The following is an 18,501-nucleotide window of genomic DNA, read 5'->3' as shown; positions in this document are numbered from 1 at the left end:
CCTGGCAATTAGAGCAACTATAAGTTAGTTTCTCCATTATTCACTTCCAATAGCAATTCTGTATTTTTGGCTATGTAGAGATAATGCATATATATCTGTTATTGTGGGGTACATTTACTAAGCAGTGATAAGAGCGGAGAAGTGAGCCAGTGGAGAAGTTGCCCATGGCAACCAATAAGCACTGAAGTAACATCTATAATTTGCATACTATAAAATGATACAGAGCTGCTGATTGGTTGATGTGGAAATTTCTCCACTGCCTCACTTCTCCGCTCTTATCACTGCTTAGTAAATGTACCCCTAAATGTAATCATCTGAATATGTTCTATTCTAAACTACTGTAGCTTTACCTCTATTATTTACATTAGAGGGCATTCACAACTCTGTAGCCCAGCATAGTATACATGTATGCTATAGTCTGCTACAGTACTCTTCCTTCCCTACATTGCAGAAGCCATTTCTCCATATCTTAGTTGTACTATGGAGCTTATAAGGCTGATAACACCTGAATAAAAAGTTAGATGGTCAAGGTCACAAGCAAACAAATATAGTGCAACAAGCGAGTCAGCACACAGTCATTTGTTTAGAAAGTAAAGCAGTAAAGGCATTTATGGTACAGAAGCTGTCACTGAGGCACTGGTCACTGGGGACAACTGCTCAGATATAAAGCCGGTGAGATCATAGCTTGTGCACATACAGCAAATTATGACACTGAGCGCCCAGATTGCCCAAGAGGGTGGATTTTGATATCTGGTCTTATCTCTTATGACCTGATGAGCTCCCCAAAATGAAGGAGTCTGCCAGACATTCAGGGAGATTTGGCAATCATGAGAAGATTATCATTTGACTTGATCTGATTCCAATGTCATAGATACTCTGATCTAAAACTCACTTTGCAATTGCGGCACATACTGTCATTTATTAACATAACTCCTCAGACTTGGAGAGAGAAAAAGTGGAGAGAGATAAGTATCAACTAATCAGCTCTGTCATTTTACAGGCTGTGTTTGAAAAATGAGTTTAGAAGCTGAATGGCTGGTACTTAAGAGAGGAGGAGGCCCGAGTGAAGTCTCCTCCTGGGCCCCCTCCTCTCTAGCCGGCAGCGCTGTTGACTCTGGGCACTAAGGTCACTAGGGGACCCTAGCGCTGTCCCAGAGTCTAGTGTGCATGTACAGGTCTCCGTGAAAATGGCCGCGGTGCCCATTTTTCCAGTGATATTCCTACTGCACATGCAAGAAATGACGGGAAAATGGCCACCACGCTATTTTCTTGTTGATTTCTGCAGCGCTGCTGCTGCCGATGCAGGACTTCTGAGGGTAAGTATTGAAAGAGCGTGCAGTGTGGGCCCCCCTGGACCCTGGGGGCCCATATGCACCGCACACACTGCACCCATTATAAATATGCCAGTGCCTTGTCCTTTATCTTTCTCCACTTTATCTCTCTCCAGGCCTTGATAAATCTCCCCAAAATATTTAAGAAAAATGGATATTACTTTGTGAAATCTCCACAATTAAGTTAACACAATGAATATGGCACAGGGGAAGACCAATCCATATTAGGTTTATTTACCAGGTACATAGAATAAGCATCTGTGCAATCTTTAAAGAGTCATAATGTATTTTTTCCTTCTAAACTGATTAACTAACAGGTGAGGAGAAATCAAAAAATGGAGAGCGGTTTGCGTTTGCTAAAAAAAACACAGCATGTAATACAGAACTTTACCACAGGGGGAGCACTTCGAAAAATACTCAAATGCATCATGCAAGGATAATAATATAACTCTGCATGGACAGCACACACTGTCTAGCAATTGCAGTGAAAAGTAAATGGTTGTTTATGTTGTCTGTGGGTGTCTAGTCTCCAGAGACACCACAGCTAGCCATTTGCACCAGCCTGTTCACATAGCTGTTTAGAATTTCTATTCCTGCTGTCTGTTTGGGTAAAGCGCAAGACGTTCTGTATGTAAACATTATGTTACAGATGACAAGAGCTGCTTGACATTAATCTGTGTGCTGTCAAATACCAAGCAACACCAACTGCTTGATCATTCGAGAACAGATTGTAATATATTACATGAATTTACTGCGTGTACACAAAATGTGCTTTATTATAAATATGTTATGCTTTTTAGTGTTTTAAATGACTTAAATACTTTATGCAGTCAATCATTTCAGGCATAACGGAAAGGCAGATCCCAACCAATATATTAGGGCATACAGAATATGAGAAGATTGGGTGGTCGAAGCTTTCCTACCTGCTAGCCTGTGAACCTGTATTATATTTCTGACACCATTTTAAACTTTGAAGCAGTGACAATAGAGAGCAGCAGCTGCTGGAGGAAAACTTCCAGTAAAACCCTGACAACAATAAAAAAATACCAGTATGCCAAGCAACCCAATGTGCTTGTAACACCTGTGTGCTATATGTACCACAGCTGTATACACGCCAATATTCATCCATCTGGATTTCCCTGCCTGGGGAAGCATTTGGATTCAGTTCTGTAGTGATGGAGCGGGTGAAAAGCCTTTAGTGCAATTCAGGAACAGCATGTCCCCCCTACTGGTATCACATTGCTGTCTAATTGTCCTCTACTCAAGTTTCTTTTGTTAGTATTGTTATTCCTTTTTATAGGTGTTTTATGGATGCTGAATGCAGATGAGTTAAATCTTGGCACATGTCTTGCTATTTGTTTTAAAGCAAACTCGAAATGGCTGTCTGCTTTGAACCTCTAATGTTTATACACCCTTATACTGATATAAAGATGTAAAAAGCAGGAGAATCAGAGCGAGATGTCTCAAAGCTTGGGGAGAGATAAAGTAGAAAGAGAAAAAGTACTAATCAATAAGCTTCTGTTCATTTTTCAAACACAGCCTGTAAAAAGGGAGTAAGGGGCTGATTGATTGATTGATTGATTGGTACATTATCTCTCTCCACTTTATCTTTCTCTGAGGTTTGACACATCTGCCCCTAAGGGGGAGATGTACTAAGCAGTGAAAGAGTGGAAAAGTGAGCCAGTGGAGAAGTTTCCCATGGCAACCAATTAGCTGCTCTATATAATTTTATAGTATGCAAATTATAAATGTTACTTCAATGCTGATTGGTTGCCATAGGAAACTTTTCTACTGGCTCACTTCTCCACTCTTTTCACTGCTTAGTACATCTCCCCTATAGACTGTTAAGTAGGTAAAATGACAATGCAATTTTCCATTGACGTGGTAAGTATACCTAAACCTAACCCAAACCCTAACTGCAGTCTAACCCTAAACCTAAAACCTTTCTACATTCTGTCGGCATTCAAAATCTCAACATTTTGCCACGTCAACGTTCTGTCTTTGTCAACAATCTGAATGTTGACATGTATGTCGACATTATGACAGTGTTGCAATTTTGAATATGTCAACATTCTGGTCCTGACATTCTGAACACATACCTAACCATCCCATACGGGTGTGGTTCATCAAATCGACAGTGTCTAGGTCGACAATGTTTAGGTCGACCACTATAGGTCGACAGTCACTAGGTCGACATGGATGGAAGGTCGACAGGGTTTCTAGGTCGACATGTGCTAGGTCGACAGGTCTAAAGGTCGACATGAGGATTTTTTTTTCTGGTGTCGTTTTCTTCGTAGAGTGACCGGGATCCCAAATTAGTGCACCGCGTCCCCTCGCATGGCTCGCTTTGCTCGCCATGCTTCGGGCATGGTGCCTTCGCTCCGCTACCGCTTCGCTCGGCACACTTTACCGTTCCAATCGTAGTCCACGTGGATCGTTAAGTATGAAAAAATTCAAAAAAAGAAAAAAAATGTGAAAAACTCATGTCGACCTTTAGACCTGTCGACCTAGCACATGTCGACCTAGAAACCCTGTCGACCTTCCATCCATGTCGACCTAGTGACTGTCGACCTATAGTGGTCGACCTAAACATTGTCGACCTAGACACTGTCGATCTTCAGACCGGATCCCTCCCATACGTATAAAGTAGTATTACACACTTCTGCTGTAAAGGTGCAATTAATACACTTTACCAAGAATAATATACATACATTCTGACTGCTTTTATGTGTGAATGTTTTGTATTTGTTTTGGGCTAGTTTTATTTGTTTTTGCAGCATACAGGTGAAAGTTTGAGTATGTGGCACAATAGACACAATCTGTAGACACAATAGAGTAAAATAGACACAATCTATTTGTGAAATAAAGTTCTGACTAAAGTTCTTGTGAAATGTCAAGGCACAGAACCGTTAAGCAGCACTGTATCCGATCGACCACTAATTAGGTCAACGGGGTCAAAAGCTTGTTAGGGTCAAAAGGTCAACATATAAAAGGTAGACAGTTCAAAAGGTCGACAGGGTCAAAAGGTCGAGATGACAATGGACAATACACATATTGACAAGTTTATTTATTTATTTTTTTCAACTTTTTCATACTTTGCCATCCATGTGGACTATGAAAGGGGAAAAGTGACAAAACACCCCCAAAACACCCCAAAAATTGTCTACCTTTTTTGTGTTGATCATTTCCAAGTCAACCTTTACACCCTGTTGACCTTTTACACTGTCTGCCTATTCTACGTCGACCTTTTCACTCTGTTGACCTTTTGACCCTGTTGACCTAATGCATGTCTACCATTAGTGGTAGACATATTGACTGTAGACCTTTTTAGTGTAGATCTAATAATCCCCACCCGAGCAGCACTGTACACTGAAGAAGTTAGCATGTTCACTTGCTTCACAAACTCACAATGGAGCTGGAGAGCCATGATCTTCGATGACTACAAGAGTTGACTGCGAAGGCAAGAGAGTTTTGACCAATGGCGAGCTGCTTTGGGGGGAGGAAGCACCATCCCAAATCACTATGTTTCAGTGGTTTGCAGAATTTTGGTGCAGGAGACGGTCCCTGGAAGATCACTGAGGACAACGGTGCTGCCGTGTGAGCTTTAACTGAGATTGATGCCAGTGTGACCGTGGCCCAGTTAAAGAAGGAGAAAGTCATTTAATCCAGATCCATTCACTTGATACTCAACAAAAGCTTGGCCTGAGCAAGGTTTCTGCATGCTGGGTGTCCCATAAGCTGACTCGAGAGCAGAAGGAGGCTCGAGTGACTTGGTGTTGCAACATGCTGGCCAGGTTTGATGGCAGTTGCTCAGACTTTGTCTGGGAGATCATCAGTTGCGATAAATCCTGGATCTACAGTTTTGACCCCTCGGCCAGTGAACCTCAGTTGGAGGTGTGCTGCCACAGACGTTCCGATGTGAGCGCAGCGTGGCCAAGTAGATGGTGGCAGTTTTTGTGGCCAATACTGGTCATGTAGCTACTGTACCACTTCTGCAGAAGCGTGCTTACGAGGAACTGGCATGCCAATCAATGCCTGCATCAAGTACTGGAAGCCATTTCCAGGAGCCATCCAGGAACCCACGCTCATGGTGCCCTTCTCCATCGTGAAAATGCACCTACCTACAAGTCCGGGAAAGTGGTGGATTTTTCTAGACAATGAACGCATCCAGGATCTTGGTCATCTGCCGTATAGTCCAGACCTGGCTTCTTGTGACTTCTTCATGTTCCAACAAATCAAGTGCAAGATGCGTGGGATTCGTTTTGAGTCACTGGAAACTGCAGGGGAGACCTTCATCCAGTGTGAAGAAGACATATCTACTTCGGACTGGTTCAGTTGATTCACTAAGTTGTTCGAGCGTATGTAACTTTGCATAGACTCCTCTGGTGAATATTTTTAAAAATGTAATATAAACTTTGTTTGTAACTACTGGATAATACTCTGTGCATCCAGAAACTTATTGCACATCCCTCATATATGTTTATATTTTCATATGGATTGTTTACTAGTAAAAATATTCAGCCTATAGGGGTCTATTGATAAGTCATTTTCTCTGCTTTTTCATAATAAAAATGGCTTGTTTGCATTCTCTATTAATTAGGAGGCATGGCACGACGAAATCTTGATATCGCCATCTGTGCTTCAATTTTTGTACAGAATAGCCCTTTACGGAGGCGATGGGTAAAATGTAATAGCCTTCAAGAAACAGGAGGTGCAGAATTTTTTTTAAAGCGGCAATCATTTTCACTGCAAAATCCAACCTGGTTTGCTGATTGGCACTTTATAAATCTGAGCAGACTCACAAAAAGTCTCACACCTCCTGCTGCTCGCTACATTTTACCTGTTGTGTACAATCAATTTATTAAGTGATGTTGCTTGTCTGAGAACCATAACACCATCTCAGGATTGATGTTGATGCATAACTAGGAAAGATACATATCTGAAGGGGTACAACACCCCTCAAGCAGATTAAATATTTAAAAATATGAAATGATACTCTGAAAAGTGGCGACATGTAGACAGTGAACACCAAAAAAATTGCCAGCAGTGATAAAAAAACCCCATAGTGTATATTTACTATAAAATGATTTAAAATCAATCTAAAACCAGCCAACATTGACATTGTGTTCCAGGGTCAAAATTCCATATTTACTACAAAATCTAGTTTTGTTTTTTCTTATTGGTCGATGTCAATCTTGGTCAATTTTTTTTAATGTCTAAAGTCAGTCAATCAGTCAGTCAGTCAGTCAGTCAGTCAGTCAGTCAGTCAGTCAGTTCAATTCAAAATCCACTGCAAATAGACATAAAAATTGATTTTAAAAAAATGGTCAAAAATTGGCTACCACTTCCTGCTGATTTTCTATTGGACAAAACATACCACATGCAAGAAGCTGCTGTGGTTCCTCTAATTCTGGTTTGCAAACAGTACATCTCCAATGGTGGGGTGCCTGCAATGGATTGTGTACATCTCCAATAGTGGGATGCCAGCTCAGTGCCCCCAGAGCCGCTTGATTCATTGACGGACTCTATAGCGATAGCAGCTGTGATTTGCAAGCTGGGGATGTAAGAAATAATAGCAAAAACCCAGCAGCCCTAAAAAGTACAAAGATACCCAACAGAGCCAATGCAAATGCACAGCAACTGCCTACACAGTCATAGTGCACGCACATCCTCTGATAATCATCAGCTCCAGTAAATCAACAGCCAAGCAGCATGGCAGCCTGATCAGAGATGCCCAAACACGGCTACGACAGGCCTGCGTTCAATGTCCACAAATGGTGCCTAACTATCAATCACTCTGGGTAAAGGTAAGCACTGCGATCGGCGTCGCTATTAGAGTTTGACGCATATGCAGTGCGAAGCATATGCATGCGCAATTTACCAATAATCGCTCAATTGCAAATATATCTGCATAGTATCCATCACCCATACTTTCATAGGGATCACAATGAACATTTAGGCAATAGAATGTGTTTAAGAACTGAAAAACACCTATAATTTATCAGTCTTTTGTTCGATGTTTGGTCGATTTTCGATTGATTTTACAAAACAACTGTTAGTAAATCTCCAATTTACAATAACCACACCAGAGAAAACATTGATGTTTTTCAGAAGTTCAAATTTGGTTGATTCTTGGACAATTTTGACCTATTTTTGATTGATTAGGACAATTTTTACCTTTAGAACATCTCCAACATGCAAAATCGATCAAAAATTGGTGGTAAACACAAAATAGACCTTTGGTAAATATACCCCCATGTATTCAATAGAGATGAGCGCCTGAAATTTTTCGGGTTTTGTGTTTTGGTTTTGGGTTCGGTTCCGCGGCCGTGTTTTGGGTTCGAACGCGTTTTGGCAAAACCTCACCGAATTTTTTTTGTCGGATTCGGGTGTGTTTTGGATTCGGGTGTTTTTTTCAAAAAACACTAAAAAACAGCTTAAATCATAGAATTTGGGGGTCATTTTGATCCCAAAGTATTATTAACCTCAAAAACCATAATTTACACTCATTTTCAGTCTATTCTGAATACCTCACACCTCACAATATTATTTTTAGTCCTAAAATTTGCACCGAGGTCGCTGTGTGAGTAAGATAAGCGACCCTAGTGGCCGACACAAACACCGGGCCCATCTAGGAGTGGCACTGCAGTGTCACGCAGGATGTCCCTTCCAAAAAACCCTCCCCAAACAGCACATGACGCAAAGAAAAAAAGAGGCGCAATGAGGTAGCTGTGTGAGTAAGATTAGCGACCCTAGTGGCCGACACAAACACCGGGCCCATCTAGGAGTGGCACTGCAGTGTCACGCAGGATGGCCCTTCCAAAAAACCCTCCCCAAACAGCACATGACGCAAAGAAAAAAAGAGGCGCAATGAGGTAGCTGTGTGAGTAAGATTAGCGACCCTAGTGGCCGACACAAACACCGGGCCCATCTAGGAGTGGCACTGCAGTGTCACGCAGGATGTCCCTTCCAAAAAACCCTCCCCAAACAGCACATGACGCAAAGAAAAAAAGAGGCGCAATGAGGTAGCTGACTGTGTGAGTAAGATTAGCGACCCTAGTGGCCGACACAAACACCGGGCCCATCTAGGAGTGGCACTGCAGTGTCACGCAGGATGTCCCTTCCAAAAAACCCTCCCCAATCAGCACATGATGCAAAGAAAAAGAAAAGAAAAAAGAGGTGCAAGATGGAATTGTCCTTGGGCCCTCCCACCCACCCTTATGTTGTATAAACAAAACAGGACATGCACACTTTAACCAACCCATCATTTCAGTGACAGGGTCTGCCACACGACTGTGACTGATATGACGGGTTGGTTTGGACCCCCCCCAAAAAAGAAGCAATTAATCTCTCCTTGCACAAACTGGCTCTACAGAGGCAAGATGTCCACCTCATCTTCACCCTCCGATATATCACCGTGTACATCCCCCTCCTCACAGATTATCAATTCGTCCCCACTGGAATCCACCATCTCAGCTCCCTGTGTACTTTGTGGAGGCAATTGCTGCTGGTCAATGTCTCCGCGGAGGAATTGATTATAATTCATTTTAATGAACATCATCTTCTCCACATTTTCTGGATGTAACCTCGTACGCCGATTGCTGACAAGGTGAGCGGCGGCACTAAACACTCTTTCGGAGTACACACTTGTGGGAGGGCAACTTAGGTAGAATAAAGCCAGTTTGTGCAAGGGCCTCCAAATTGCCTCTTTTTCCTGCCAGTATAAGTACGGACTGTGTGACGTGCCTACTTGGATGCGGTCACTCATATAATCCTCCACCATTCTATCAATGTTGAGAGAATCATATGCAGTGACAGTAGACGATATGTCCGTAATCGTTGTCAGGTCCTTCAGTCCGGACCAGATGTCAGCATCAGCAGTCGCTCCAGACTGCCCTGCATCACCGCCAGCGGGTGGGCTCGGAATTCTGAGCCTTTTCCTCGCACCCCCAGTTGCGGGAGAATGTGAAGGAGGAGATGTTGACAGGTCGCGTTCCGCTTGACTTGACAATTTTGTCACCAGCAGGTCTTTGCACCCCAGCAGACTTGTGTCTGCCGGAAAGAGAGATCCAAGGTAGGCTTTAAATCTAGGATCGAGCACGGTGGCCAAAATGTAGTGCTCTGATTTCAACAGATTGACCACCCGTGAATCCTTGTTAAGCGAATTAAGGGCTGCATCCACAAGTCCCACATGCCTAGCGGAATCGCTCCCTTTTAGCTCCTTCTTCAATGCCTCCAGCTTCTTCTGCAAAAGCCTGATGAGGGGAATGACCTGACTCAGGCTGGCAGTGTCTGAACTGACTTCACGTGTGGCAAGTTCAAAGGGCATCAGAACCTTGCACAACGTTGAAATCATTCTCCACTGCACTTGAGACAGGTGCATTCCACCTCCTATATCGTGCTCAATTGTATAGGCTTGAATGGCCTTTTGCTGCTCCTCCAACCTCTGAAGCATATAGAGGGTTGAATTCCACCTCGTTACCACTTCTTGCTTCAGATGATGGCAGGGCAGGTTCAGTAGTTTTTGGTGGTGCTCCAGTCTTCTGTACGTGGTGCCTGTACGCCGAAAGTGTCCCGCAATTTTTCTGGCCACCGACAGCATCTCTTGCACGCCCCTGTCGTTTTTTAAAAAATTCTGCACCACCAAATTCAAGGTATGTGCAAAACATGGGACGTGCTGGAATTTGCCCATATTTAATGCACACACAATATTGCTGGCGTTGTCCGATGCCACAAATCCACAGGAGAGTCCAATTGGGGTAAGCCATTCCGCGATGATCTTCCTCAGTTGCCGTAAGAGGTTTTCAGCTGTGTGCGTATTCTGGAAACCGGTGATACAAAGCGTAGCCTGCCTAGGAAAGAGTTGGCGTTTGCGAGATGCTGCTACTAGTGCCGCCGCTGCTGTTCTTGCGGCGGGAGTCCATACATCTACCCAGTGGGCTGTCACAGTCATATAGTCCTGACCCTGCCCTGCTCCACTTGTCCACATGTCCGTGGTTAAGTGGACATTGGGTACAGCTGCATTTTTTAGGACACTGGTGACTCTTTTTCTGAGGTCTGTGTACATTTTCGGTATCGCCTGCCTAGAGAAATGGAACCTAGATGGTATTTGGTACCGGGGACACAGTACCTCCAACAAGTCTCTAGTTGGCTCTGCAGTAATGATGGATACCGGAACCACGTTTCTCACCACCCAGGATGCCAAGGCCTCAGTTATCCGCTTTGCAGTAGGATGACTGCTGTGATATTTCATCTTCCTCGCAAAGGACTGTTGAACAGTCAATTGCTTACTGGAAGTAGTACAAGTGGGCTTACGACTTCCCCTCTGGGATGACCATCGACTCCCAGCGGCAACAACAGCAGCGCCAGCAGCAGTAGGCGTTACACGCAAGGATGCATCGGAGGAATCCCAGGCAGGAGAGGACTCGTCAGAATTGCCAGTGACATGGCCTGCAGGACTATTGGCATTCCTGGGGAAGGAGGAAATTGACACTGAGGGAGTTGGTGGGGTGGTTTGCGTGAGCTTGGTTACAAGAGGAAGGGATTTACTGGTCAGTGGACTGCTTCCGCTGTCACCCAAAGTTTTTGAACTTGTCACTGACTTATTATGAATGCGCTGCAGGTGACGTATAAGGGAGGATGTTCCGAGGTGGTTAACGTCCTTACCCCTACTTATTACAGCTTGACAAAGGGAACACACGGCTTGACACCTGTTGTCCGCATTTCTGGTGAAATACCTCCACACCGAAGAGCTGATTTTTTTGGTATTTTCACCTGGCATGTCAACGGCCATATTCCTCCCACGGACAACAGGTGTCTCCCCGGGTGCCTGACTTAAACAAACCACCTCACCATCAGAATCCTCCTGGTCAATTTCCTCCCCAGCGCCAGCAACACCCATATCCTCCTCATCCTGGTGTACTTCAACACTGACATCTTCAATCTGACTATCAGGAACTGGACTGCGGGTGCTCCTTCCAGCACTTGCAGGGGGCGTGCAAATGGTGGAAGGCGCATGCTCTTCACGTCCAGTGTTGGGAAGGTCAGGCATCGCAACCGACACAATTGGACTCTCCTTGTGGATTTGGGATTTCGAAGAATGCACAGTTCTTTGCTGTGCTGCTTTTGCCAGCTTGAGTCTTTTCATTTTTCTAGCGAGAGGCTGAGTGCTTCCATCCTCATGTGAAGCTGAACCACTAGCCATGAACATAGGCCAGGGCCTCAGCCGTTCCTTGCCACTCCGTGTGGTAAATGGCATATTGGCAAGTTTACGCTTCTCCTCCGACAATTTTATTTTAGGTTTTGGAGTCCTTTTTTTTCTGATATTTGGTGTTTTGGATTTGACATGCTCTGTACTATGACATTGGGCATCGGCCTTGGCAGACGACGTTGCTGGCATTTCATCGTCTCGGCCATGACTAGTGGCAGCAGCTTCAGCACGAGGTGGAAGTGGATCTTGATCTTTCCCTAATTTTGGAACCTCAACATTTTTGTTCTCCATATTTTAATAGGCACAACTAAAAGGCACCTCAGGTAAACAATGGAGATGGATACTAGTATACAATTATGGACTGCCTGCCGACTGCAGACACAGAGGTAGCCACAGCCGTGAACTACCGTACTGTACTGTGTCTGCAGCTAATATAGACTGGTTGATAAAGAGAAGATGTCTATGTAACTATGTATGTATAAAGAAGACTGAAAAAAATCCACGGTTAGGTGGTATACAATTATGGACGGACTGCCTGCCGAGTGCAGACACAGAGGTAGCCACAGCCGTGAACTACCGTACTGTACTGTGTCTGCAGCTAATATAGACTGGTTGATAAAGAGAAGATGTCTATGTAACTATGTATGTATAAAGAAGAATGAAAAAAAACCACGGTTAGGTGGTATACAATTATGGACGGACTGCCTGCCGAGTGCAGACACAGAGGTAGCCACAGCCGTGAACTACTGTACTGTACTGTGTCTGCAGCTAATATAGACTGGTTGATAAAGAGAAGATGTCTATGTAACTATGTATGTATAAAGAAGAATGAAAAAAATCCACGGTTAGGTGGTATTACAATTATGGACGGACTGCCTGCCGAGTGCAGAGACACAGAGGTAGCCACAGCCGTGAACTACCGTACTGTGTCTGCTGCGACTGGATGATAAATGATATAAAAAATATATATATATATCACTACTGCAGCCGGACAGGTATATATTATATATTATATAATGACGGACCTGCTGGACACTGTCAGCAGAATGAGTTTTATTTTTATAGAATAAAAAAAAAAAAAACACACAAGTGAAGTCACACGACGAGTGTTTAACTTTTTCAGGCAATCACAATATAAGTATACTACTAACTATACTGGTGGTCAGTGTGGTCAGGTCACTGGTCAGTCACACTGGCAGTGGCACTCCTGCAGCAAAAGTGTGCACTGTTTAATTTTAATATAATATGTACTCCTGGCTCCTGCTATAACCTATAACTGGCACTGCAGTAGTGCTCCCCAGTCTCCCCCACAATTATAAGCTGTGTGAGCTGAGCAGTCAGACAGATATATATAATATTATATATAGATAATAGATGATGCAGCACACTGGCCTGAGCCTGAGCAGTGCACACAGATATGGTATGTGACTGACTGAGTCACTGTGTGTATCGCTTTTTTCAGGCAGAGAACGGATATATTAAATAAACTGCACTGTGTGTCTGGTGGTCACTCACTATATAATATATTATGTACTCCTGGCTCCTGCTATAACCTATAACTGGCACTGCAGTAGTGCTCCCCAGTCTCCCCCACAATTATAAGCTGTGTGAGCTGAGCAGTCAGACAGATATATATAATATTATATATAGATAATAGATGATGCAGCACACTGGCCTGAGCCTGAGCAGTGCACACAGATATGGTATGTGACTGACTGAGTCACTGTGTGTATCGCTTTTTTCAGGCAGAGAACGGATATATTAAATAAACTGCACTGTGTGTCTGGTGGTCACTCACTATATAATATATTATGTACTCCTGGCTCCTGATATAACCTATAACTGGCACTGCAGTAGTGCTCCCCAGTCTCCCCCACAATTATAAGCTGTGTGAGCTGAGCAGTCAGACAGATATATATAATATTATATATAGATAATAGATGATGCAGCACACTGGCCTGAGCCTGAGCAGTGCACACAGATATGGTATGTGACTGACTGAGTCACTGTGTGTATCGCTTTTTTCAGGCAGAGAACGGATATATTAAATAAACTGCACTGTGTGTCTGGTGGTCACTCACTATATAATATATTATGTACTCCTGGCTCCTGCTATAACCTATAACTGGCACTGCAGTAGTGCTCCCCAGTCTCCCCCACAATTATAAGCTGTGTGAGCTGAGCAGTCAGACAGATATATATAATATTATATATAGATAATAGATGATGCAGCACACTGGCCTGAGCCTGAGCAGTGCACACAGATATGGTATGTGACTGACTGAGTCACTGTGTGTATCGCTTTTTTCAGGCAGAGAACGGATATATTAAATAAACTGCACTGTGTGTCTGGTGGTCACTCTCTATATAATATATTATGTACTCCTGGCTCCTGCTATAACCTATAACTGGCACTGCAGTAGTGCTCCCCAGTCTCCCCCACAATTATAAGCTGTGTGAGCTGAGCAGTCAGACAGATATATATAATATTATATATAGATAATAGATGATGCAGCACACTGGCCTGAGCCTGAGCAGTGCACACAGATATGGTATGTGACTGAGTCACTGTGTGCTGTGTATCGCTTTTTTCAGGCAGAGAACGGATTATAAAGTAAACTGCACTGTCCTCACTAGTAAACTCTCTCCACTCAGTCTCTACACTTCTACAGTAACAGTACTCCTCCTAGTCAGCTCCAGTAAATCTCTCTCAGTCTCTTATAATCTAAATGGAGAGGACGCCAGCCACGTCCTCTCCCTATCAATCTCAATGCACGTGTGAAAATGGCGGCGACGCGCGGCTCCTTATATAGAATCAGAGTCTCGCGATAGAATCCGAGCCTCGCGAGAATCCGACAGCGTCATGATGACGTTCGGGCGCGCTCGGGTTAACCGAGCAAGGCGGGAAGATCCGAGTCGCTCGGACCCGTGAAAAAAAACATGAAGTTCTGGCGGGTTCGGATTCAGAGAAACCGAACCCGCTCATCTCTAGTATTCAAAGACTTTTGTCTAGTCAATAGTAAGTTTAAATCTGAGGGTGATTTTGCAATTTTTTAAATGGTCAGGATAGAGGAATTAAGATTTTTTTTTTTTTTTAAATATATATTTATTGAAAGTTTTTCAATTTTACAGAAAAGAACATAGGGATCATCAAATCCACAAAATGCTGATCTGAATATACACATATATTGAAATACATAGTGAACAGAAACATTCTATTACAAAGATTTCTTAGTAGAGAAAAGGACTATATCAAATAACAAGTCTCAATATATTTTGAAAAATAAGACCTTATTGTGAGATCGTGACACGATAAGGCAAATGTGGATTAAAACAATCTTAAACCTTTCAAATTTTAGAGAAGGGTGTCAGACCCACAGCTATTCATTTATTTCTGTGAAATTGTAATGCCACACTGTAATATACAACGAGAAACAAATTTCAAATGGAGATATCAAGGACAGCAAGATAAAGTAGTAACAGAAATCAAAGAAGGGAAAGACACAAGAGGAAAGGGGGGGGGGGGTGGGGGAGTGCACATTAAAGACCATTTAAGGGACCAGCCCTCATACTCAGCATATATAATTTTATTGCCAGAGAAAACCAGTTATGAACTATATCCATGAGATAATCAGTCATATGCATATATATCATATGAGGCCAAAGAACAATCAAGAGTTCTTAATATATGTTGTTTGGTGTTAGAAGGTAAGGTGTCTAAGACAGGACTCCATTTGAGACAGAACTTTCGAGTGCTAAAAGAGGGTGATAATAACACTGTCTTTCTATCATAGTACATCAATTGCAATAGTTTTTGTTGAATTTCCATAATGTTTGGGGCTGAACGATTTACCCATTTAATCATTATACATTTTCTGCCGAGCGTGAGAATTACACTAATTAAAGGAAAATATTTCGGAGCAATCTGCCAGTTTGCAAAATTCAAAACGAGGCATGCCAATTGATCCGGAATTATATGTGAGGAAATTAATCTATTAATATAAGCGATAAGTTTACACCAAAAACGCCTAATTTTTCTGCACTCCCACACACAATGCATGAATGTTGCTGATGACCTTCCACATTTCTGGCAATCGCCGGTCTCTGAGGGAACCATGTGGGCTCTTTGAGAGGGGGGGATGTAGGCTCTGTGCAGAAATCTCAGGTGAACTTCCTGAAAATACGCTGAGGACAACAATTTTAGTGATCTCTCACAAGAATGTGTGAGATCAGCAATGCTTAACAAGGCAGGTATATCGGCTTTCCATTTAGAAAATAAGTTATCCCATTGTATAATAGGCAAACAAGTTATTAATGTAGAGTACACATATTTCACTTTATATGGCCGTGTCTGAAGAGAACGCAAAAGAGCATCTATAGCCTGAGAGGTTGAGTTTAAACCATTAGGTTCTCCCCCATGAGGCTGTTCACCATAAGAGAGTACAAAGTGACGCACCTGGAAATACATATACATGTGTCGCGGAGATAGTCCATATATTTGGCATAGATCTGAGAAGGAATATAAAGACCCTCCAGGGTCAAAAACTTTATAGAAAGCATTGAGACCTTTCTCTTTCCATTGTAGGTATGTGGCATTAAGCAACGAGGGTGGGAACGTTGGATTTCCCCATAATGGGATATATTGTGAAAAGCGAGGATCTCGATGGCATAATTTATTAATGGCTAACCATGCAGAAAAGGTGTCTCTGAATAATATATGGCTTTTTATTGATGTAGGTATTCGAGACGGATGTAAGTGTAGAAGTGCACTAGGAGCGTATGGGGAAAATATCGTTGTTTCCAAATCATAATCAATATATTGAGATGAACAATGGAGCCAGTCAGCAATGTATCTAAACTGAACTGCTAAGGAGTATGCCTGTATATCCGGAGCTGCTAAGCCGCCCTTTGATTTAGGAGATTTCAATTTCTGTCTTGCGATTCTTGGTCTTTTCCCTTGCCAAAGGAACTTCGAAAAGATTGCCTCAATCTTGAGAGTATCAGAGCGGGTTAATGATATAGGGAGCATTTGTATAAAATAAAATAATTTGGGGAAAATAATGCACTTAATCACTTCCATTCTGCCTAATAGGGACAAGGGTAAGTCCTTCCAGGAATCTAGTTTAAGAGCTAAATTTTCTATGACAGGCGAGAAATTAATTTTGTAAAGATTAGATAAATCTGCACAGACGTTAATACCTAAATATTTAAAATGGGATTTTGTCACTTTAAAAGTTGTTACATCTGGATGGGAGAGTAAAGATGATGATGGTTTACTTAAAAGTAATAGTTCTGATTTATTGACATTTATTCTATATCCGGCAACTTTTTCAAAAGAGTATATCAATTTTAATAAGGAGGGTATTGATTGTTCTGGATATGTTAAAAATAAAAGAGTGTCATCAGCAAATAAAGCAATTTTCAATATCTGCGAGTCAATTGAAAATCCGTGTATATGGGGTGAACTGCGTATTGCTAGCGCTAGGGGTTCAATCGAGAGATCAAAAAGGAGCGGGGAAAGGGGGCAACCCTGTCTCGTCCCCCTTTGTAATACAAACGGGGAGGAAAGAAGACCATTGCAGGAAATAGAGGAAGAAGGGGATGAGTATAAAGTACGTAAAATTGAAATAAAAGTCTCAGGGAAACCAAAATTATGTAAGGTTTTAAAAAGGAAAGGCCACAGTAAAAGGTCAAAGGCCTTTTCTGCATCTATAGATAATATGAGAGCAGGGGAAGAGGTGTCAGAGGAGTTCAAGTTTGCATGCTGGATGACCGATAGGACACGCCTGAGATTTACAACCGAGTGCCGACCATTTATAAAACCAGTCTGGTCCTTGTGAATAAGAATTGGCATAACTGGTTTTAGCCTCTGGGCTAAAATAGATGTAAAAATTTTGAAGTCCACATTTAATAATGATATAGGCCTATATGAGCCTGGCAAGGAAAGATTCCGTCCTGGCTTAGGTAAGACTTTAATCACTGCGTCTGTAAATCTATCTGGCATGATCCCCTCGGTCAAAATTCTATTAAAAACAGCCTGCAAAGTCGAGCCTATTTTAGAGGACATTTGTTTATAAAATTCATTCGTGTATCCGTCTGGTCCTGGGGCTTTACCCTGTTTAAGTCTTTTTATAGTCGCTAAGACTTCTGTGAGTGTAATGGGAGTTGTTAATGAGGAGATTAATTCAGCAGGTACTTGAGGCAAGTGTAAAGTATCCCAGAACTGGGGAGGATAATCGTCTTGAGATGTAGGGTATCAATTGGCACTGGGGAAGAGTATAAGGATGTATAGTACTCACGTAAAATGGCCGCAGTTTGTATGTTAGAACTAGAGAGGGAACCATCCAATTTTTGTAAGGGATGAACCAGCATCGGTTTTCTAGTTCCCTGTAACAGTGAGGTGAGAAGTTTGCCCGTCTTATTACTAAAACGATGGAACTTATAGCTTAAATTAAACTTATATGTATCGCCTGTCAGCTTCAAAAGGTCATTAAAAGTAGATTTAGCTAGTAAGTAAGTTGTTTTATTGTCAGTAGAAGGATGTATTTTAAAAGCTTGATAAGCAGTGGATAAGGCAGTTTGTGATTCCAAGTATGCCTTATTAAGAGATTTCTTGAGGTGGGAATAGTAAGAGATCACTTCACCCCTTAATACCGTCTTAGCAGTTTGCCAGAAAAGGGAAGGGTTATCTGATTCATGTAAGGAGTTATCCATTCGGAAATTCTCCCATATCCTATTACATTTATGTTGAAAACCATCTGATGTTGCTAAATGGGAGGGAAATTTCCACATTGGGGGAGAAGTTCTTTCCATTGAATAAATCATTTCAGTCCAAACCATCCCATGATCCGATATAGAAATCGGTTCAATGATGGCCTGAGAAATGTTAGGGAAGAGCTGAGAGGAAATTAAAATATAGTCAATTCGTGACCAAGTGTTATGAGCCATAGATAGACATGA

The sequence above is a fragment of the Pseudophryne corroboree genome, chromosome 11 (genome assembly GCF_028390025.1).
Source record: "Pseudophryne corroboree isolate aPseCor3 chromosome 11, aPseCor3.hap2, whole genome shotgun sequence".
NCBI lineage: Eukaryota > Metazoa > Chordata > Amphibia > Anura > Myobatrachidae > Pseudophryne > Pseudophryne corroboree.
This window is presented reverse-complemented; position numbering follows the sequence as displayed.